Source organism: Triturus cristatus, chromosome 5_2 (genome assembly GCF_964204655.1).
Source record: "Triturus cristatus chromosome 5_2, aTriCri1.1, whole genome shotgun sequence".
NCBI classification, from domain to species: domain Eukaryota; kingdom Metazoa; phylum Chordata; class Amphibia; order Caudata; family Salamandridae; genus Triturus; species Triturus cristatus.
This window is the reverse complement of record NC_140588.1, coordinates 574,187,401-574,209,313: the sequence shown is the minus strand read 5'-3', so window position 1 is coordinate 574,209,313 and position 21,913 is coordinate 574,187,401. Positions and strand designations below refer to the sequence as shown.

At 53.5% G+C, this 21,913-nt stretch overlaps 14 non-coding genes across 14 annotated transcripts; all 14 read left to right on the top strand.

Moving 5' to 3' along the window:
* The first annotated feature begins 1,954 nt into the window (after positions 1-1,954).
* TRNAE-CUC (transfer RNA glutamic acid (anticodon CUC)) lies at positions 1,955-2,026 on the top strand. The gene has a single exon. It is a non-coding gene; the product is annotated as a tRNA-Glu (tRNA).
* Positions 2,027-3,472: 1,446 nt separating this feature from the next.
* TRNAE-UUC (transfer RNA glutamic acid (anticodon UUC)) lies at positions 3,473-3,544 on the top strand. The gene has a single exon. It is a non-coding gene; the product is annotated as a tRNA-Glu (tRNA).
* A 630-nt stretch (positions 3,545-4,174) lies between these two features.
* Positions 4,175-4,246, top strand: TRNAE-CUC (transfer RNA glutamic acid (anticodon CUC)). The gene has a single exon. It is a non-coding gene; the product is annotated as a tRNA-Glu (tRNA).
* A 1,446-nt stretch (positions 4,247-5,692) lies between these two features.
* On the top strand, positions 5,693-5,764 carry TRNAE-UUC (transfer RNA glutamic acid (anticodon UUC)). Its single transcript has one exon. It is a non-coding gene; the product is annotated as a tRNA-Glu (tRNA).
* Positions 5,765-6,394: 630 nt separating this feature from the next.
* On the top strand, positions 6,395-6,466 carry TRNAE-CUC (transfer RNA glutamic acid (anticodon CUC)). The gene has a single exon. It is a non-coding gene; the product is annotated as a tRNA-Glu (tRNA).
* Positions 6,467-8,614: 2,148 nt separating this feature from the next.
* On the top strand, positions 8,615-8,686 carry TRNAE-CUC (transfer RNA glutamic acid (anticodon CUC)). The gene has a single exon. It is a non-coding gene; the product is annotated as a tRNA-Glu (tRNA).
* A 1,446-nt stretch (positions 8,687-10,132) lies between these two features.
* On the top strand, positions 10,133-10,204 carry TRNAE-UUC (transfer RNA glutamic acid (anticodon UUC)). The gene has a single exon. It is a non-coding gene; the product is annotated as a tRNA-Glu (tRNA).
* A 630-nt stretch (positions 10,205-10,834) lies between these two features.
* On the top strand, positions 10,835-10,906 carry TRNAE-CUC (transfer RNA glutamic acid (anticodon CUC)). Its single transcript has one exon. It is a non-coding gene; the product is annotated as a tRNA-Glu (tRNA).
* A 2,148-nt stretch (positions 10,907-13,054) lies between these two features.
* Positions 13,055-13,126, top strand: TRNAE-CUC (transfer RNA glutamic acid (anticodon CUC)). Its single transcript has one exon. It is a non-coding gene; the product is annotated as a tRNA-Glu (tRNA).
* A 1,446-nt stretch (positions 13,127-14,572) lies between these two features.
* On the top strand, positions 14,573-14,644 carry TRNAE-UUC (transfer RNA glutamic acid (anticodon UUC)). Its single transcript has one exon. It is a non-coding gene; the product is annotated as a tRNA-Glu (tRNA).
* A 630-nt stretch (positions 14,645-15,274) lies between these two features.
* Positions 15,275-15,346, top strand: TRNAE-CUC (transfer RNA glutamic acid (anticodon CUC)). Its single transcript has one exon. It is a non-coding gene; the product is annotated as a tRNA-Glu (tRNA).
* Positions 15,347-17,494: 2,148 nt separating this feature from the next.
* TRNAE-CUC (transfer RNA glutamic acid (anticodon CUC)) lies at positions 17,495-17,566 on the top strand. The gene has a single exon. It is a non-coding gene; the product is annotated as a tRNA-Glu (tRNA).
* A 2,148-nt stretch (positions 17,567-19,714) lies between these two features.
* On the top strand, positions 19,715-19,786 carry TRNAE-CUC (transfer RNA glutamic acid (anticodon CUC)). The gene has a single exon. It is a non-coding gene; the product is annotated as a tRNA-Glu (tRNA).
* Positions 19,787-21,232: 1,446 nt separating this feature from the next.
* On the top strand, positions 21,233-21,304 carry TRNAE-UUC (transfer RNA glutamic acid (anticodon UUC)). Its single transcript has one exon. It is a non-coding gene; the product is annotated as a tRNA-Glu (tRNA).
* The last annotated feature ends 609 nt before the right edge of the window (positions 21,305-21,913 follow it).

Below are 21,913 nucleotides of genomic sequence, written 5' to 3'. Positions count from 1 at the left end.
TTCTGTATTCCGAGGTGCGCTTCTTTTCGTAGGATTCTGACCACATGGTGTGCGGCAGGAAGTCATCTTTGACAGGGCCGCAGGCTTTGTCTCCAAATGGCATCCCGGACCCACTGCAACCCAGCTTTTTGCTGAAACGGAAGTCTGGTTCAGGGTAAGAAAAAGCTGAGCTGCACGTACCGAAAGCAGCAGAGCCCAGCGGCGGAGAGGGTGTGGCCAGGGCTGTCTGATTTGCATAGTGGCCAGTGGCATCTTGGGAATGTACAGGCTTTGGAGCCTAACGGGTGCTGCAGGGGTCTGCCTGGCCGGAGAAATGCCTGTCTGGCGCTCCCCTCAGGACACACGTGTCTTCCGTTCGAGCATGGAGGGTGAGGGACATGGGTCACCCTCATATACAGGGGTGTGGGCATGGGCAGGATGGGGTGTGGGGGACCCGTCAGGGCATTGCCCGTTTGGAAGCCCGTTCGGAAGGCAAGAGGAGGCGGAGGCGGGAATCTCTGCTCAATTTTTTCCCGAGGCCTGGGGACAAGCCTTTGCACATTTGATCCTGCCGGGCCTGCATCAGCAGATCCTGCTCCGATGGCAAGGGAGAGCCTGCAGGTGTAAATCAAAGAAAGGGGAGAAATCCGCAAGAGGCGGGTTAACAAATTCCATTGGCAGGCCCATGTTCCCCAGGAAGCAAGTACTTCCTCCTGCTCCCTTCAGTGGGAAAAGACATAGGAGGTGTATTTCTCTAAGCAGGGGCTCTGCGTAGGTGGCACTGCATTGCTTTGGGAAGCATCCATGCTAAGTGCAGAGTAGCAGCAGACCCCACAGCTGAGACGTGAATTGGGACTGTTAAGGAAGGGCACTGGGAGGGTGAGGAGGGCAGAGGAAAATGCTTTAAAAAAGCATCTGCAAGTTCCTACACACCCGCTGAAAACCCATACCAGGGATGGGGCTCGAACCCATGCGGACAACTGTCCATTGGATCTTAAGTCCAACGCCTTAACCACTCGGCCACCCTGGTGAGACCCTAGGCCCTGCCTTACTCAGCTCCCTTTTCATGCTGGCTGCTCCAGCGCAGGCTGTCCAGCAAGAGGTGATTGCAGAGTAAAAAGGCTTTTGCAGGAGGATAAAGGTAATTGCTTATGACAAACACACTGTGTGACACCTAACTTTTCCCCACTCGTACTTTATGGGCAATCTATACAGTGGAGTTAGCTTAGTCACAATAAGGAAGTGAGCAAGGCAGGCTCACAAGAGCATCTCCTCCCTGGTGGTCTAGTGGCTAGGATTCCGCGCTTTCACCGCCGCGGCCCGGGTTCGATTCCCGGTCAGGGAAGATCCCTCTAAGACGTAGACGTGCGTAATTTGTCCACGCAGCTCAGCTTTTTTTAATCGAAGGTCCTTAAAAAGGCACCCCGACCTATAGACGAAAGCAGAGGAAAGGGGCTGGGTCCCCTGTGTCCCAGGTTGCTTTGCTCTCATTGCCCTCAGCCACCTTCATGCGCACGCAGTCCCCCACCCAGTCAGGTGCTCTATGTGGGCGTAAAGTGCAGTACCAGCTCATCAGAAAGGTAAATTGCTGGAAAACCCGGCTGCGATGTATACATCTACTTTGGAGCACTCTTCTCCCTTGCACTCTTGAATCGGTCATTCGCAATGTATTCTTCCAGCAAGCTGAATAACGAGGTAGGTGTGAGAAGGTGTACCAGCTGTCTTTGAGCTATCAGCGGCCACTAGGTGTCCCTCTTGTGATTTCCCGGGGATCCCGATTGTACAGGAATTCGTCGGTTCAGTAGCACGGGGGAGGGGATGGCCTGTGCTTGGAAGTGACAAACAGTCTGGTGGAATCATGAGTGTTTTTTCAAGTTCTGATTCATATTCGCTGTAGAATAAAATATGCTTTCAGCCCCCATGAGCTTTGTCACTAGGAGAGCAGTGTAGGAACTTTTGCTGTATGGCTGTGGGTTCCCTGGTGGTCTAGTGGTTAGGATTCGGCGCTCTCACCGCCGCGGCCCGGGTTCGATTCCCGGTCAGGGAACAGTCCTTCTTCTGCCCTTGAATGCTTTTCCTTCCCGCAGGTCAGGGCTTCTCAAAATGAATTTGCTTTTCTGACAAACAGTTTGCCTAGCATCCCGCAATCTGGCTCCTAATTTGATTTTCGCAAGGTTCCCTTTGAGTTGCTTTCCTCGGCGGGAGGAAAATCTCTTGTGCAAGGCTCTTGAGGAAGTGAGATTCTGTATTCCGAGGTGCGCTTCTTTTCGTAGGCTTCTGACCACATGGTGTGCGGCAGGAAGTCATCTTTGACAGGGCCGCAGGCTTTGTCTCCAAATGGCATCCCGGACCCACTGCAACCCACCTTTTTGCTGAAACGGAAGTCTGGTTCAGGGTAAGAAAAAGCTGAGCTGCACGTACCGAAAGCAGCAGAGCCCAGCGGCGGAGAGGGTGTGGCCAGGGCTGTCTGATTTGCATAGTGACCAGTGGCATCTTGGGAATGTACAGGCTTTGGAGCCTAACGGGTGCTGCAGGGGTCTGCCTGGCCGGAGAAATGCCTGTCTGGCGCTCCCCTCAGGACACACGTGTCTTCCGTTCGAGCATGGAGGGTGAGGGACATGGGTCACCCTCATATACAGGGGTGTGGGCATGGGCAGGATGGGGCGTGGGGGACCCGTCAGGGCATTGCCCGTTTGGAAGCCCGTTCGGAAGGCAAGAGGAGGCGGAGGCGGGAATCTCTGCTCAATTTTTTCCCGAGGCCTGGGGACAAGCCTTTGCACATTTGATCCTGCCGGGCCTGCATCAGCAGATCCTGCTCCGATGGCAAGGGAGAGCCTGCAGGTGTAAATCAAAGAAAGGGGAGAAATCCGCAAGAGGCGGGTTAACAAATTCCAGTGGCAGGCCCATGTTCCCCAGGAAGCAAGTACTTCCTCCTGCTCCCTTCAGTGGGAAAAGACATAGGAGGTGTATTTCTCTAAGCAGGGGCTCTGCGTAGGTGGCACTGCATTGCTTTGGGAAGCATCCATGCTAAGTGCAGAGTAGCAGCAGACCCCACAGCTGAGACGTGAATTGGGACTGTTAAGGAAGGGCACTGGGAGGGTGAGGAGGGCAGAGGAAAATGCTTTACAAAAGCATCTGCAAGTTCCTACACACCCGCTGAAAACCCATACCAGGGATGGGGCTCGAACCCATGCGGACAACTGTCCATTGGATCTTAAGTCCAACGCCTTAACCACTCGGCCACCCTGGTGAGACCCTAGGCCCTGCCTTACTCAGCTTCCTTTTCATGCTGGCTGCTCCAGCGCAGGCTGTCCAGCAAGAGGTGATTGCAGAGTAAAAAGGCTTTTGCAGGAGGATAAAGGTAATTGCTTATGACAAACACACTGTGTGACACCTAACTTTTCCCCACTCGTACTTTATGGGCAATCTATACAGTGGAGTTAGCTTAGTCACAATAAGGAAGTGAGCAAGGCAGGCTCACAAGAGCATCTCCTCCCTGGTGGTCTAGTGGCTAGGATTCGGCGCTTTCACCGCCGCGGCCCGGGTTCGATTCCCGGTCAGGGAAGATCCCTCTAAGACGTAGACGTGCGTAATTTGTCCACGCAGCTCAGCTTTTTTTAATCGAAGGTCCTTAAAAAGGCACCCCGACCTATAGACGAAAGCAGAGGAAAGGGGCTGGGTCCCCTGTGTCCCAGGTTGCTTTGCTCCCATTGCCCTCAGCCACCTTCATGCGCACGCAGTCCCCCACCCAGTCAGGTGCTCTATGTGGGCGTAAAGTGCAGTACCAGCTCATCAGAAAGGTAAATTGCTGGAAAACCCGGCTGCGATGTATACATCTACTTTGGAGCACTCTTCTCCCTTGCACTCTTGAATCGGTCATTCGCAATGTATTCTTCCAGCAAGCTGAATAACGAGGTAGGTGTGAGAAGGTGTACCAGCTGTCTTTGAGCTATCAGCGGCCACTAGGTGTCCCTCTTGTGATTTCCCGGGGATCCCGATTGTACAGGAATTCGTCGGTTCAGTAGCACGGGGGAGGGGATGGCCTGTGCTTGGAAGTGACAAACAGTCTGGTGGAATCATGAGTGTTTTTTCAAGTTCTGATTCATATTCGCTGTAGAATAAAATATGCTTTCAGCCCCCATGAGCTTTGTCACTAGGAGAGCAGTGTAGGAACTTTTGCTGTATGGCTGTGGGTTCCCTGGTGGTCTAGTGGTTAGGATTCGGCGCTCTCACCGCCGCGGCCCGGGTTCGATTCCCGGTCAGGGAACAGTCCTTCTTCTGCCCTTGAATGCTTTTCCTTCCCGCAGGTCAGGGCTTCTCAAAATGAATTTGCTTTTCTGACAAACAGTTTGCCTAGCATCCCGCAATCTGGCTCCTAATCTGATTTTCGCAAGGTTCCCTTTGAGTTGCTTTCCTCGGCGGGAGGAAAATCTCTTGTGCAAGGCTCTTGAGGAAGTGAGATTCTGTATTCCGAGGTGCGCTTCTTTTCGTAGGATTCTGACCACATGGTGTGCGGCAGGAAGTCATCTTTGACAGGGCCGCAGGCTTTGTCTCCAAATGGCATCCCGGACCCACTGCAACCCAGCTTTTTGCTGAAACGGAAGTCTGGTTCAGGGTAAGAAAAAGCTGAGCTGCACGTACCGAAAGCAGCAGAGCCCAGCGGCGGAGAGGGTGTGGCCAGGGCTGTCTGATTTGCATAGTGGCCAGTGGCATCTTGGGAATGTACAGGCTTTGGAGCCTAACGGGTGCTGCAGGGGTCTGCCTGGCCGGAGAAATGCCTGTCTGGCGCTCCCCTCAGGACACACGTGTCTTCCGTTCGAGCATGGAGGGTGAGGGACATGGGTCACCCTCATATACAGGGGTGTGGGCATGGGCAGGATGGGGTGTGGGGGACCCGTCAGGGCATTGCCCGTTTGGAAGCCCGTTCGGAAGGCAAGAGGAGGCGGAGGCGGGAATCTCTGCTCAATTTTTTCCCGAGGCCTGGGGACAAGCCTTTGCACATTTGATCCAGCCGGGCCTGCATCAGCAGATCCTGCTCCGATGGCAAGGGAGAGCCTGCAGGTGTAAATCAAAGAAAGGGGAGAAATCCGCAAGAGGCGGGTTAACAAATTCCAGTGGCAGGCCCATGTTCCCCAGGAAGCAAGTACTTCCTCCTGCTCCCTTCAGTGGGAAAAGACATAGGAGGTGTATTTCTCTAAGCAGGGGCTCTGCGTAGGTGGCACTGCATTGCTTTGGGAAGCATCCATGCTAAGTGCAGAGTAGCAGCAGACCCCACAGCTGAGACGTGAATTGGGACTGTTAAGGAAGGGCACTGGGAGGGTGAGGAGGGCAGAGGAAAATGCTTTAAAAAAGCATCTGCAAGTTCCTACACACCCGCTGAAAACCCATACCAGGGATGGGGCTCGAACCCATGCGGACAACTGTCCATTGGATCTTAAGTCCAACGCCTTAACCACTCGGCCACCCTGGTGAGACCCTAGGCCCTGCCTTACTCAGCTCCCTTTTCATGCTGGCTGCTCCAGCGCAGGCTGTCCAGCAAGAGGTGATTGCAGAGTAAAAAGGCTTTTGCAGGAGGATAAAGGTAATTGCTTATGACAAACACACTGTGTGACACCTAACTTTTCCCCACTCGTACTTTATGGGCAATCTATACAGTGGAGTTAGCTTAGTCACAATAAGGAAGTGAGCAAGGCAGGCTCACAAGAGCATCTCCTCCCTGGTGGTCTAGTGGCTAGGATTCGGCGCTTTCACCGCCGCGGCCCGGGTTCGATTCCCGGTCAGGGAAGATCCCTCTAAGACGTAGACGTGCGTAATTTGTCCACGCAGCTCAGCTTTTTTTAATCGAAGGTCCTTAAAAAGGCACCCCGACCTATAGACGAAAGCAGAGGAAAGGGGCTGGGTCCCCTGTGTCCCAGGTTGCTTTGCTCCCATTGCCCTCAGCCACCTTCATGCGCACGCAGTCCCCCACCCAGTCAGGTGCTCTATGTGGGCGTAAAGTGCAGTACCAGCTCATCAGAAAGGTAAATTGCTGGAAAACCCGGCTGCGATGTATACATCTACTTTGGAGCACTCTTCTCCCTTGCACTCTTGAATCGGTCATTCGCAATGTATTCTTCCAGCAAGCTGAATAACGAGGTAGGTGTGAGAAGGTGTACCAGCTGTCTTTGAGCTATCAGCGGCCACTAGGTGTCCCTCTTGTGATTTCCCGGGGATCCCGATTGTACAGGAATTCGTCGGTTCAGTAGCACGGGGGAGGGGATGGCCTGTGCTTGGAAGTGACAAACAGTCTGGTGGAATCATGAGTGTTTTTTCAAGTTCTGATTCATATTCGCTGTAGAATAAAATATGCTTTCAGCCCCCATGAGCTTTGTCACTAGGAGAGCAGTGTAGGAACTTTTGCTGTATGGCTGTGGGTTCCCTGGTGGTCTAGTGGTTAGGATTCGGCGCTCTCACCGCCGCGGCCCGGGTTCGATTCCCGGTCAGGGAACAGTCCTTCTTCTGCCCTTGAATGCTTTTCCTTCCCGCAGGTCAGGGCTTCTCAAAATGAATTTGCTTTTCTGACAAACAGTTTGCCTAGCATCCCGCAATCTGGCTCCTAATTTGATTTTCGCAAGGTTCCCTTTGAGTTGCTTTCCTCGGCGGGAGGAAAATCTCTTGTGCAAGGCTCTTGAGGAAGTGAGATTCTGTATTCCGAGGTGCGCTTCTTTTCGTAGGCTTCTGACCACATGGTGTGCGGCAGGAAGTCATCTTTGACAGGGCCGCAGGCTTTGTCTCCAAATGGCATCCCGGACCCACTGCAACCCACCTTTTTGCTGAAACGGAAGTCTGGTTCAGGGTAAGAAAAAGCTGAGCTGCACGTACCGAAAGCAGCAGAGCCCAGCGGCGGAGAGGGTGTGGCCAGGGCTGTCTGATTTGCATAGTGGCCAGTGGCATCTTGGGAATGTACAGGCTTTGGAGCCTAACGGGTGCTGCAGGGGTCTGCCTGGCCGGAGAAATGCCTGTCTGGCGCTCCCCTCAGGACACACGTGTCTTCCGTTCGAGCATGGAGGGTGAGGGACATGGGTCACCCTCATATACAGGGGTGTGGGCATGGGCAGGATGGGGTGTGGGGGACCCGTCAGGGCATTGCCCGTTTGGAAGCCCGTTCGGAAGGCAAGAGGAGGCGGAGGCGGGAATCTCTGCTCAATTGTTTCCCGAGGCCTGGGGACAAGCCTTTGCACATTTGATCCAGCCGGGCCTGCATCAGCAGATCCTGCTCCGATGGCAAGGGAGAGCCTGCAGGTGTAAATCAAAGAAAGGGGAGAAATCCGCAAGAGGCGGGTTAACAAATTCCAGTGGCAGGCCCATGTTCCCCAGGAAGCAAGTACTTCCTCCTGCTCCCTTCAGTGGGAAAAGACATAGGAGGTGTATTTCTCTAAGCAGGGGCTCTGCGTAGGTGGCACTGCATTGCTTTGGGAAGCATCCATGCTAAGTGCAGAGTAGCAGCAGACCCCACAGCTGAGACGTGAATTGGGACTGTTAAGGAAGGGCACTGGGAGGGTGAGGAGGGCAGAGGAAAATGCTTTAAAAAAGCATCTGCAAGTTCCTACACACCCGCTGAAAACCCATACCAGGGATGGGGCTCGAACCCATGCGGACAACTGTCCATTGGATCTTAAGTCCAACGCCTTAACCACTCGGCCACCCTGGTGAGACCCTAGGCCCTGCCTTACTCAGCTCCCTTTTCATGCTGGCTGCTCCAGCGCAGGCTGTCCAGCAAGAGGTGATTGCAGAGTAAAAAGGCTTTTGCAGGAGGATAAAGGTAATTGCTTATGACAAACACACTGTGTGACACCTAACTTTTCCCCACTCGTACTTTATGGGCAATCTATACAGTGGAGTTAGCTTAGTCACAATAAGGAAGTGAGCAAGGCAGGCTCACAAGAGCATCTCCTCCCTGGTGGTCTAGTGGCTAGGATTCCGCGCTTTCACCGCCGCGGCCCGGGTTCGATTCCCGGTCAGGGAAGATCCCTCTAAGACGTAGACGTGCGTAATTTGTCCACGCAGCTCAGCTTTTTTTAATCGAAGGTCCTTAAAAAGGCACCCCGACCTATAGACGAAAGCAGAGGAAAGGGGCTGGGTCCCCTGTGTCCCAGGTTGCTTTGCTCTCATTGCCCTCAGCCACCTTCATGCGCACGCAGTCCCCCACCCAGTCAGGTGCTCTATGTGGGCGTAAAGTGCAGTACCAGCTCATCAGAAAGGTAAATTGCTGGAAAACCCGGCTGCGATGTATACATCTACTTTGGAGCACTCTTCTCCCTTGCACTCTTGAATCGGTCATTCGCAATGTATTCTTCCAGCAAGCTGAATAACGAGGTAGGTGTGAGAAGGTGTACCAGCTGTCTTTGAGCTATCAGCGGCCACTAGGTGTCCCTCTTGTGATTTCCCGGGGATCCCGATTGTACAGGAATTCGTCGGTTCAGTAGCACGGGGGAGGGGATGGCCTGTGCTTGGAAGTGACAAACAGTCTGGTGGAATCATGAGTGTTTTTTCAAGTTCTGATTCATATTCGCTGTAGAATAAAATATGCTTTCAGCCCCCATGAGCTTTGTCACTAGGAGAGCAGTGTAGGAACTTTTGCTGTATGGCTGTGGGTTCCCTGGTGGTCTAGTGGTTAGGATTCGGCGCTCTCACCGCCGCGGCCCGGGTTCGATTCCCGGTCAGGGAACAGTCCTTCTTCTGCCCTTGAATGCTTTTCCTTCCCGCAGGTCAGGGCTTCTCAAAATGAATTTGCTTTTCTGACAAACAGTTTGCCTAGCATCCCGCAATCTGGCTCCTAATTTGATTTTCGCAAGGTTCCCTTTGAGTTGCTTTCCTCGGCGGGAGGAAAATCTCTTGTGCAAGGCTCTTGAGGAAGTGAGATTCTGTATTCCGAGGTGCGCTTCTTTTCGTAGGCTTCTGACCACATGGTGTGCGGCAGGAAGTCATCTTTGACAGGGCCGCAGGCTTTGTCTCCAAATGGCATCCCGGACCCACTGCAACCCACCTTTTTGCTGAAACGGAAGTCTGGTTCAGGGTAAGAAAAAGCTGAGCTGCACGTACCGAAAGCAGCAGAGCCCAGCGGCGGAGAGGGTGTGGCCAGGGCTGTCTGATTTGCATAGTGACCAGTGGCATCTTGGGAATGTACAGGCTTTGGAGCCTAACGGGTGCTGCAGGGGTCTGCCTGGCCGGAGAAATGCCTGTCTGGCGCTCCCCTCAGGACACACGTGTCTTCCGTTCGAGCATGGAGGGTGAGGGACATGGGTCACCCTCATATACAGGGGTGTGGGCATGGGCAGGATGGGGCGTGGGGGACCCGTCAGGGCATTGCCCGTTTGGAAGCCCGTTCGGAAGGCAAGAGGAGGCGGAGGCGGGAATCTCTGCTCAATTTTTTCCCGAGGCCTGGGGACAAGCCTTTGCACATTTGATCCTGCCGGGCCTGCATCAGCAGATCCTGCTCCGATGGCAAGGGAGAGCCTGCAGGTGTAAATCAAAGAAAGGGGAGAAATCCGCAAGAGGCGGGTTAACAAATTCCAGTGGCAGGCCCATGTTCCCCAGGAAGCAAGTACTTCCTCCTGCTCCCTTCAGTGGGAAAAGACATAGGAGGTGTATTTCTCTAAGCAGGGGCTCTGCGTAGGTGGCACTGCATTGCTTTGGGAAGCATCCATGCTAAGTGCAGAGTAGCAGCAGACCCCACAGCTGAGACGTGAATTGGGACTGTTAAGGAAGGGCACTGGGAGGGTGAGGAGGGCAGAGGAAAATGCTTTACAAAAGCATCTGCAAGTTCCTACACACCCGCTGAAAACCCATACCAGGGATGGGGCTCGAACCCATGCGGACAACTGTCCATTGGATCTTAAGTCCAACGCCTTAACCACTCGGCCACCCTGGTGAGACCCTAGGCCCTGCCTTACTCAGCTTCCTTTTCATGCTGGCTGCTCCAGCGCAGGCTGTCCAGCAAGAGGTGATTGCAGAGTAAAAAGGCTTTTGCAGGAGGATAAAGGTAATTGCTTATGACAAACACACTGTGTGACACCTAACTTTTCCCCACTCGTACTTTATGGGCAATCTATACAGTGGAGTTAGCTTAGTCACAATAAGGAAGTGAGCAAGGCAGGCTCACAAGAGCATCTCCTCCCTGGTGGTCTAGTGGCTAGGATTCGGCGCTTTCACCGCCGCGGCCCGGGTTCGATTCCCGGTCAGGGAAGATCCCTCTAAGACGTAGACGTGCGTAATTTGTCCACGCAGCTCAGCTTTTTTTAATCGAAGGTCCTTAAAAAGGCACCCCGACCTATAGACGAAAGCAGAGGAAAGGGGCTGGGTCCCCTGTGTCCCAGGTTGCTTTGCTCCCATTGCCCTCAGCCACCTTCATGCGCACGCAGTCCCCCACCCAGTCAGGTGCTCTATGTGGGCGTAAAGTGCAGTACCAGCTCATCAGAAAGGTAAATTGCTGGAAAACCCGGCTGCGATGTATACATCTACTTTGGAGCACTCTTCTCCCTTGCACTCTTGAATCGGTCATTCGCAATGTATTCTTCCAGCAAGCTGAATAACGAGGTAGGTGTGAGAAGGTGTACCAGCTGTCTTTGAGCTATCAGCGGCCACTAGGTGTCCCTCTTGTGATTTCCCGGGGATCCCGATTGTACAGGAATTCGTCGGTTCAGTAGCACGGGGGAGGGGATGGCCTGTGCTTGGAAGTGACAAACAGTCTGGTGGAATCATGAGTGTTTTTTCAAGTTCTGATTCATATTCGCTGTAGAATAAAATATGCTTTCAGCCCCCATGAGCTTTGTCACTAGGAGAGCAGTGTAGGAACTTTTGCTGTATGGCTGTGGGTTCCCTGGTGGTCTAGTGGTTAGGATTCGGCGCTCTCACCGCCGCGGCCCGGGTTCGATTCCCGGTCAGGGAACAGTCCTTCTTCTGCCCTTGAATGCTTTTCCTTCCCGCAGGTCAGGGCTTCTCAAAATGAATTTGCTTTTCTGACAAACAGTTTGCCTAGCATCCCGCAATCTGGCTCCTAATCTGATTTTCGCAAGGTTCCCTTTGAGTTGCTTTCCTCGGCGGGAGGAAAATCTCTTGTGCAAGGCTCTTGAGGAAGTGAGATTCTGTATTCCGAGGTGCGCTTCTTTTCGTAGGATTCTGACCACATGGTGTGCGGCAGGAAGTCATCTTTGACAGGGCCGCAGGCTTTGTCTCCAAATGGCATCCCGGACCCACTGCAACCCAGCTTTTTGCTGAAACGGAAGTCTGGTTCAGGGTAAGAAAAAGCTGAGCTGCACGTACCGAAAGCAGCAGAGCCCAGCGGCGGAGAGGGTGTGGCCAGGGCTGTCTGATTTGCATAGTGGCCAGTGGCATCTTGGGAATGTACAGGCTTTGGAGCCTAACGGGTGCTGCAGGGGTCTGCCTGGCCGGAGAAATGCCTGTCTGGCGCTCCCCTCAGGACACACGTGTCTTCCGTTCGAGCATGGAGGGTGAGGGACATGGGTCACCCTCATATACAGGGGTGTGGGCATGGGCAGGATGGGGTGTGGGGGACCCGTCAGGGCATTGCCCGTTTGGAAGCCCGTTCGGAAGGCAAGAGGAGGCGGAGGCGGGAATCTCTGCTCAATTTTTTCCCGAGGCCTGGGGACAAGCCTTTGCACATTTGATCCTGCCGGGCCTGCATCAGCAGATCCTGCTCCGATGGCAAGGGAGAGCCTGCAGGTGTAAATCAAAGAAAGGGGAGAAATCCGCAAGAGGCGGGTTAACAAATTCCATTGGCAGGCCCATGTTCCCCAGGAAGCAAGTACTTCCTCCTGCTCCCTTCAGTGGGAAAAGACATAGGAGGTGTATTTCTCTAAGCAGGGGCTCTGCGTAGGTGGCACTGCATTGCTTTGGGAAGCATCCATGCTAAGTGCAGAGTAGCAGCAGACCCCACAGCTGAGACGTGAATTGGGACTGTTAAGGAAGGGCACTGGGAGGGTGAGGAGGGCAGAGGAAAATGCTTTAAAAAAGCATCTGCAAGTTCCTACACACCCGCTGAAAACCCATACCAGGGATGGGGCTCGAACCCATGCGGACAACTGTCCATTGGATCTTAAGTCCAACGCCTTAACCACTCGGCCACCCTGGTGAGACCCTAGGCCCTGCCTTACTCAGCTCCCTTTTCATGCTGGCTGCTCCAGCGCAGGCTGTCCAGCAAGAGGTGATTGCAGAGTAAAAAGGCTTTTGCAGGAGGATAAAGGTAATTGCTTATGACAAACACACTGTGTGACACCTAACTTTTCCCCACTCGTACTTTATGGGCAATCTATACAGTGGAGTTAGCTTAGTCACAATAAGGAAGTGAGCAAGGCAGGCTCACAAGAGCATCTCCTCCCTGGTGGTCTAGTGGCTAGGATTCCGCGCTTTCACCGCCGCGGCCCGGGTTCGATTCCCGGTCAGGGAAGATCCCTCTAAGACGTAGACGTGCGTAATTTGTCCACGCAGCTCAGCTTTTTTTAATCGAAGGTCCTTAAAAAGGCACCCCGACCTATAGACGAAAGCAGAGGAAAGGGGCTGGGTCCCCTGTGTCCCAGGTTGCTTTGCTCTCATTGCCCTCAGCCACCTTCATGCGCACGCAGTCCCCCACCCAGTCAGGTGCTCTATGTGGGCGTAAAGTGCAGTACCAGCTCATCAGAAAGGTAAATTGCTGGAAAACCCGGCTGCGATGTATACATCTACTTTGGAGCACTCTTCTCCCTTGCACTCTTGAATCGGTCATTCGCAATGTATTCTTCCAGCAAGCTGAATAACGAGGTAGGTGTGAGAAGGTGTACCAGCTGTCTTTGAGCTATCAGCGGCCACTAGGTGTCCCTCTTGTGATTTCCCGGGGATCCCGATTGTACAGGAATTCGTCGGTTCAGTAGCACGGGGGAGGGGATGGCCTGTGCTTGGAAGTGACAAACAGTCTGGTGGAATCATGAGTGTTTTTTCAAGTTCTGATTCATATTCGCTGTAGAATAAAATATGCTTTCAGCCCCCATGAGCTTTGTCACTAGGAGAGCAGTGTAGGAACTTTTGCTGTATGGCTGTGGGTTCCCTGGTGGTCTAGTGGTTAGGATTCGGCGCTCTCACCGCCGCGGCCCGGGTTCGATTCCCGGTCAGGGAACAGTCCTTCTTCTGCCCTTGAATGCTTTTCCTTCCCGCAGGTCAGGGCTTCTCAAAATGAATTTGCTTTTCTGACAAACAGTTTGCCTAGCATCCCGCAATCTGGCTCCTAATTTGATTTTCGCAAGGTTCCCTTTGAGTTGCTTTCCTCGGCGGGAGGAAAATCTCTTGTGCAAGGCTCTTGAGGAAGTGAGATTCTGTATTCCGAGGTGCGCTTCTTTTCGTAGGCTTCTGACCACATGGTGTGCGGCAGGAAGTCATCTTTGACAGGGCCGCAGGCTTTGTCTCCAAATGGCATCCCGGACCCACTGCAACCCACCTTTTTGCTGAAACGGAAGTCTGGTTCAGGGTAAGAAAAAGCTGAGCTGCACGTACCGAAAGCAGCAGAGCCCAGCGGCGGAGAGGGTGTGGCCAGGGCTGTCTGATTTGCATAGTGACCAGTGGCATCTTGGGAATGTACAGGCTTTGGAGCCTAACGGGTGCTGCAGGGGTCTGCCTGGCCGGAGAAATGCCTGTCTGGCGCTCCCCTCAGGACACACGTGTCTTCCGTTCGAGCATGGAGGGTGAGGGACATGGGTCACCCTCATATACAGGGGTGTGGGCATGGGCAGGATGGGGCGTGGGGGACCCGTCAGGGCATTGCCCGTTTGGAAGCCCGTTCGGAAGGCAAGAGGAGGCGGAGGCGGGAATCTCTGCTCAATTTTTTCCCGAGGCCTGGGGACAAGCCTTTGCACATTTGATCCTGCCGGGCCTGCATCAGCAGATCCTGCTCCGATGGCAAGGGAGAGCCTGCAGGTGTAAATCAAAGAAAGGGGAGAAATCCGCAAGAGGCGGGTTAACAAATTCCAGTGGCAGGCCCATGTTCCCCAGGAAGCAAGTACTTCCTCCTGCTCCCTTCAGTGGGAAAAGACATAGGAGGTGTATTTCTCTAAGCAGGGGCTCTGCGTAGGTGGCACTGCATTGCTTTGGGAAGCATCCATGCTAAGTGCAGAGTAGCAGCAGACCCCACAGCTGAGACGTGAATTGGGACTGTTAAGGAAGGGCACTGGGAGGGTGAGGAGGGCAGAGGAAAATGCTTTACAAAAGCATCTGCAAGTTCCTACACACCCGCTGAAAACCCATACCAGGGATGGGGCTCGAACCCATGCGGACAACTGTCCATTGGATCTTAAGTCCAACGCCTTAACCACTCGGCCACCCTGGTGAGACCCTAGGCCCTGCCTTACTCAGCTTCCTTTTCATGCTGGCTGCTCCAGCGCAGGCTGTCCAGCAAGAGGTGATTGCAGAGTAAAAAGGCTTTTGCAGGAGGATAAAGGTAATTGCTTATGACAAACACACTGTGTGACACCTAACTTTTCCCCACTCGTACTTTATGGGCAATCTATACAGTGGAGTTAGCTTAGTCACAATAAGGAAGTGAGCAAGGCAGGCTCACAAGAGCATCTCCTCCCTGGTGGTCTAGTGGCTAGGATTCGGCGCTTTCACCGCCGCGGCCCGGGTTCGATTCCCGGTCAGGGAAGATCCCTCTAAGACGTAGACGTGCGTAATTTGTCCACGCAGCTCAGCTTTTTTTAATCGAAGGTCCTTAAAAAGGCACCCCGACCTATAGACGAAAGCAGAGGAAAGGGGCTGGGTCCCCTGTGTCCCAGGTTGCTTTGCTCCCATTGCCCTCAGCCACCTTCATGCGCACGCAGTCCCCCACCCAGTCAGGTGCTCTATGTGGGCGTAAAGTGCAGTACCAGCTCATCAGAAAGGTAAATTGCTGGAAAACCCGGCTGCGATGTATACATCTACTTTGGAGCACTCTTCTCCCTTGCACTCTTGAATCGGTCATTCGCAATGTATTCTTCCAGCAAGCTGAATAACGAGGTAGGTGTGAGAAGGTGTACCAGCTGTCTTTGAGCTATCAGCGGCCACTAGGTGTCCCTCTTGTGATTTCCCGGGGATCCCGATTGTACAGGAATTCGTCGGTTCAGTAGCACGGGGGAGGGGATGGCCTGTGCTTGGAAGTGACAAACAGTCTGGTGGAATCATGAGTGTTTTTTCAAGTTCTGATTCATATTCGCTGTAGAATAAAATATGCTTTCAGCCCCCATGAGCTTTGTCACTAGGAGAGCAGTGTAGGAACTTTTGCTGTATGGCTGTGGGTTCCCTGGTGGTCTAGTGGTTAGGATTCGGCGCTCTCACCGCCGCGGCCCGGGTTCGATTCCCGGTCAGGGAACAGTCCTTCTTCTGCCCTTGAATGCTTTTCCTTCCCGCAGGTCAGGGCTTCTCAAAATGAATTTGCTTTTCTGACAAACAGTTTGCCTAGCATCCCGCAATCTGGCTCCTAATCTGATTTTCGCAAGGTTCCCTTTGAGTTGCTTTCCTCGGCGGGAGGAAAATCTCTTGTGCAAGGCTCTTGAGGAAGTGAGATTCTGTATTCCGAGGTGCGCTTCTTTTCGTAGGATTCTGACCACATGGTGTGCGGCAGGAAGTCATCTTTGACAGGGCCGCAGGCTTTGTCTCCAAATGGCATCCCGGACCCACTGCAACCCAGCTTTTTGCTGAAACGGAAGTCTGGTTCAGGGTAAGAAAAAGCTGAGCTGCACGTACCGAAAGCAGCAGAGCCCAGCGGCGGAGAGGGTGTGGCCAGGGCTGTCTGATTTGCATAGTGGCCAGTGGCATCTTGGGAATGTACAGGCTTTGGAGCCTAACGGGTGCTGCAGGGGTCTGCCTGGCCGGAGAAATGCCTGTCTGGCGCTCCCCTCAGGACACACGTGTCTTCCGTTCGAGCATGGAGGGTGAGGGACATGGGTCACCCTCATATACAGGGGTGTGGGCATGGGCAGGATGGGGTGTGGGGGACCCGTCAGGGCATTGCCCGTTTGGAAGCCCGTTCGGAAGGCAAGAGGAGGCGGAGGCGGGAATCTCTGCTCAATTTTTTCCCGAGGCCTGGGGACAAGCCTTTGCACATTTGATCCAGCCGGGCCTGCATCAGCAGATCCTGCTCCGATGGCAAGGGAGAGCCTGCAGGTGTAAATCAAAGAAAGGGGAGAAATCCGCAAGAGGCGGGTTAACAAATTCCAGTGGCAGGCCCATGTTCCCCAGGAAGCAAGTACTTCCTCCTGCTCCCTTCAGTGGGAAAAGACATAGGAGGTGTATTTCTCTAAGCAGGGGCTCTGCGTAGGTGGCACTGCATTGCTTTGGGAAGCATCCATGCTAAGTGCAGAGTAGCAGCAGACCCCACAGCTGAGACGTGAATTGGGACTGTTAAGGAAGGGCACTGGGAGGGTGAGGAGGGCAGAGGAAAATGCTTTAAAAAAGCATCTGCAAGTTCCTACACACCCGCTGAAAACCCATACCAGGGATGGGGCTCGAACCCATGCGGACAACTGTCCATTGGATCTTAAGTCCAACGCCTTAACCACTCGGCCACCCTGGTGAGACCCTAGGCCCTGCCTTACTCAGCTCCCTTTTCATGCTGGCTGCTCCAGCGCAGGCTGTCCAGCAAGAGGTGATTGCAGAGTAAAAAGGCTTTTGCAGGAGGATAAAGGTAATTGCTTATGACAAACACACTGTGTGACACCTAACTTTTCCCCACTCGTACTTTATGGGCAATCTATACAGTGGAGTTAGCTTAGTCACAATAAGGAAGTGAGCAAGGCAGGCTCACAAGAGCATCTCCTCCCTGGTGGTCTAGTGGCTAAGATTCGGCGCTTTCACCGCCGCGGCCCGGGTTCGATTCCCGGTCAGGGAAGATCCCTCTAAGACGTAGACGTGCGTAATTTGTCCACGCAGCTCAGCTTTTTTTAATCGAAGGTCCTTAAAAAGGCACCCCGACCTATAGACGAAAGCAGAGGAAAGGGGCTGGGTCCCCTGTGTCCCAGGTTGCTTTGCTCCCATTGCCCTCAGCCACCTTCATGCGCACGCAGTCCCCCACCCAGTCAGGTGCTCTATGTGGGCGTAAAGTGCAGTACCAGCTCATCAGAAAGGTAAATTGCTGGAAAACCCGGCTGCGATGTATACATCTACTTTGGAGCACTCTTCTCCCTTGCACTCTTGAATCGGTCATTCGCAATGTATTCTTCCAGCAAGCTGAATAACGAGGTAGGTGTGAGAAGGTGTACCAGCTGTCTTTGAGCTATCAGCGGCCACTAGGTGTCCCTCTTGTGATTTCCCGGGGATCCCGATTGTACAGGAATTCGTCGGTTCAGTAGCACGGGGGAGGGGATGGCCTGTGCTTGGAAGTGACAAACAGTCTGGTGGAATCATGAGTGTTTTTTCAAGTTCTGATTCATATTCGCTGTAGAATAAAATATGCTTTCAGCCCCCATGAGCTTTGTCACTAGGAGAGCAGTGTAGGAACTTTTGCTGTATGGCTGTGGGTTCCCTGGTGGTCTAGTGGTTAGGATTCGGCGCTCTCACCGCCGCGGCCCGGGTTCGATTCCCGGTCAGGGAACAGTCCTTCTTCTGCCCTTGAATGCTTTTCCTTCCCGCAGGTCAGGGCTTCTCAAAATGAATTTGCTTTTCTGACAAACAGTTTGCCTAGCATCCCGCAATCTGGCTCCTAATTTGATTTTCGCAAGGTTCCCTTTGAGTTGCTTTCCTCGGCGGGAGGAAAATCTCTTGTGCAAGGCTCTTGAGGAAGTGAGATTCTGTATTCCGAGGTGCGCTTCTTTTCGTAGGCTTCTGACCACATGGTGTGCGGCAGGAAGTCATCTTTGACAGGGCCGCAGGCTTTGTCTCCAAATGGCATCCCGGACCCACTGCAACCCACCTTTTTGCTGAAACGGAAGTCTGGTTCAGGGTAAGAAAAAGCTGAGCTGCACGTACCGAAAGCAGCAGAGCCCAGCGGCGGAGAGGGTGTGGCCAGGGCTGTCTGATTTGCATAGTGGCCAGTGGCATCTTGGGAATGTACAGGCTTTGGAGCCTAACGGGTGCTGCAGGGGTCTGCCTGGCCGGAGAAATGCCTGTCTGGCGCTCCCCTCAGGACACACGTGTCTTCCGTTCGAGCATGGAGGGTGAGGGACATGGGTCACCCTCATATACAGGGGTGTGGGCATGGGCAGGATGGGGTGTGGGGGACCCGTCAGGGCATTGCCCGTTTGGAAGCCCGTTCGGAAGGCAAGAGGAGGCGGAGGCGGGAATCTCTGCTCAATTGTTTCCCGAGGCCTGGGGACAAGCCTTTGCACATTTGATCCAGCCGGGCCTGCATCAGCAGATCCTGCTCCGATGGCAAGGGAGAGCCTGCAGGTGTAAATCAAAGAAAGGGGAGAAATCCGCAAGAGGCGGGTTAACAAATTCCAGTGGCAGGCCCATGTTCCCCAGGAAGCAAGTACTTCCTCCTGCTCCCTTCAGTGGGAAAAGACATAGGAGGTGTATTTCTCTAAGCAGGGGCTCTGCGTAGGTGGCACTGCATTGCTTTGGGAAGCATCCATGCTAAGTGCAGAGTAGCAGCAGACCCCACAGCTGAGACGTGAATTGGGACTGTTAAGGAAGGGCACTGGGAGGGTGAGGAGGGCAGAGGAAAATGCTTTAAAAAAGCATCTGCAAGTTCCTACACACCCGCTGAAAACCCATACCAGGGATGGGGCTCGAACCCATGCGGACAACTGTCCATTGGATCTTAAGTCCAACGCCTTAACCACTCGGCCACCCTGGTGAGACCCTAGGCCCTGCCTTACTCAGCTCCCTTTTCATGCTGGCTGCTCCAGCGCAGGCTGTCCAGCAAGAGGTGATTGCAGAGTAAAAAGGCTTTTGCAGGAGGATAAAGGTAATTGCTTATGACAAACACACTGTGTGACACCTAACTTTTCCCCACTCGTACTTTATGGGCAATCTATACAGTGGAGTTAGCTTAGTCACAATAAGGAAGTGAGCAAGGCAGGCTCACAAGAGCATCTCCTCCCTGGTGGTCTAGTGGCTAGGATTCCGCGCTTTCACCGCCGCGGCCCGGGTTCGATTCCCGGTCAGGGAAGATCCCTCTAAGACGTAGACGTGCGTAATTTGTCCACGCAGCTCAGCTTTTTTTAATCGAAGGTCCTTAAAAAGGCACCCCGACCTATAGACGAAAGCAGAGGAAAGGGGCTGGGTCCCCTGTGTCCCAGGTTGCTTTGCTCTCATTGCCCTCAGCCACCTTCATGCGCACGCAGTCCCCCACCCAGTCAGGTGCTCTATGTGGGCGTAAAGTGCAGTACCAGCTCATCAGAAAGGTAAATTGCTGGAAAACCCGGCTGCGATGTATACATCTACTTTGGAGCACTCTTCTCCCTTGCACTCTTGAATCGGTCATTCGCAATGTATTCTTCCAGCAAGCTGAATAACGAGGTAGGTGTGAGAAGGTGTACCAGCTGTCTTTGAGCTATCAGCGGCCACTAGGTGTCCCTCTTGTGATTTCCCGGGGATCCCGATTGTACAGGAATTCGTCGGTTCAGTAGCACGGGGGAGGGGATGGCCTGTGCTTGGAAGTGACAAACAGTCTGGTGGAATCATGAGTGTTTTTTCAAGTTCTGATTCATATTCGCTGTAGAATAAAATATGCTTTCAGCCCCCATGAGCTTTGTCACTAGGAGAGCAGTGTAGGAACTTTTGCTGTATGGCTGTGGGTTCCCTGGTGGTCTAGTGGTTAGGATTCGGCGCTCTCACCGCCGCGGCCCGGGTTCGATTCCCGGTCAGGGAACAGTCCTTCTTCTGCCCTTGAATGCTTTTCCTTCCCGCAGGTCAGGGCTTCTCAAAATGAATTTGCTTTTCTGACAAACAGTTTGCCTAGCATCCCGCAATCTGGCTCCTAATTTGATTTTCGCAAGGTTCCCTTTGAGTTGCTTTCCTCGGCGGGAGGAAAATCTCTTGTGCAAGGCTCTTGAGGAAGTGAGATTCTGTATTCCGAGGTGCGCTTCTTTTCGTAGGCTTCTGACCACATGGTGTGCGGCAGGAAGTCATCTTTGACAGGGCCGCAGGCTTTGTCTCCAAATGGCATCCCGGACCCACTGCAACCCACCTTTTTGCTGAAACGGAAGTCTGGTTCAGGGTAAGAAAAAGCTGAGCTGCACGTACCGAAAGCAGCAGAGCCCAGCGGCGGAGAGGGTGTGGCCAGGGCTGTCTGATTTGCATAGTGACCAGTGGCATCTTGGGAATGTACAGGCTTTGGAGCCTAACGGGTGCTGCAGGGGTCTGCCTGGCCGGAGAAATGCCTGTCTGGCGCTCCCCTCAGGACACACGTGTCTTCCGTTCGAGCATGGAGGGTGAGGGACATGGGTCACCCTCATATACAGGGGTGTGGGCATGGGCAGGATGGGGCGTGGGGGACCCGTCAGGGCATTGCCCGTTTGGAAGCCCGTTCGGAAGGCAAGAGGAGGCGGAGGCGGGAATCTCTGCTCAATTTTTTCCCGAGGCCTGGGGACAAGCCTTTGCACATTTGATCCTGCCGGGCCTGCATCAGCAGATCCTGCTCCGATGGCAAGGGAGAGCCTGCAGGTGTAAATCAAAGAAAGGGGAGAAATCCGCAAGAGGCGGGTTAACAAATTCCAGTGGCAGGCCCATGTTCCCCAGGAAGCAAGTACTTCCTCCTGCTCCCTTCAGTGGGAAAAGACATAGGAGGTGTATTTCTCTAAGCAGGGGCTCTGCGTAGGTGGCACTGCATTGCTTTGGGAAGCATCCATGCTAAGTGCAGAGTAGCAGCAGACCCCACAGCTGAGACGTGAATTGGGACTGTTAAGGAAGGGCACTGGGAGGGTGAGGAGGGCAGAGGAAAATGCTTTACAAAAGCATCTGCAAGTTCCTACACACCCGCTGAAAACCCATACCAGGGATGGGGCTCGAACCCATGCGGACAACTGTCCATTGGATCTTAAGTCCAACGCCTTAACCACTCGGCCACCCTGGTGAGACCCTAGGCCCTGCCTTACTCAGCTTCCTTTTCATGCTGGCTGCTCCAGCGCAGGCTGTCCAGCAAGAGGTGATTGCAGAGTAAAAAGGCTTTTGCAGGAGGATAAAGGTAATTGCTTATGACAAACACACTGTGTGACACCTAACTTTTCCCCACTCGTACTTTATGGGCAATCTATACAGTGGAGTTAGCTTAGTCACAATAAGGAAGTGAGCAAGGCAGGCTCACAAGAGCATCTCCTCCCTGGTGGTCTAGTGGCTAGGATTCGGCGCTTTCACCGCCGCGGCCCGGGTTCGATTCCCGGTCAGGGAAGATCCCTCTAAGACGTAGACGTGCGTAATTTGTCCACGCAGCTCAGCTTTTTTTAATCGAAGGTCCTTAAAAAGGCACCCCGACCTATAGACGAAAGCAGAGGAAAGGGGCTGGGTCCCCTGTGTCCCAGGTTGCTTTGCTCCCATTGCCCTCAGCCACCTTCATGCGCACGCAGTCCCCCACCCAGTCAGGTGCTCTATGTGGGCGTAAAGTGCAGTACCAGCTCATCAGAAAGGTAAATTGCTGGAAAACCCGGCTGCGATGTATACATCTACTTTGGAGCACTCTTCTCCCTTGCACTCTTGAATCGGTCATTCGCAATGTATTCTTCCAGCAAGCTGAATAACGAGGTAGGTGTGAGAAGGTGTACCAGCTGTCTTTGAGCTATCAGCGGCCACTAGGTGTCCCTCTTGTGATTTCCCGGGGATCCCGATTGTACAGGAATTCGTCGGTTCAGTAGCACGGGGGAGGGGATGGCCTGTGCTTGGAAGTGACAAACAGTCTGGTGGAATCATGTGTGTTTTTTCAAGTTCTGATTCATATTCGCTGTAGAATAAAATATGCTTTCAGCCCCCATGAGCTTTGTCACTAGGAGAGCAGTGTAGGAAC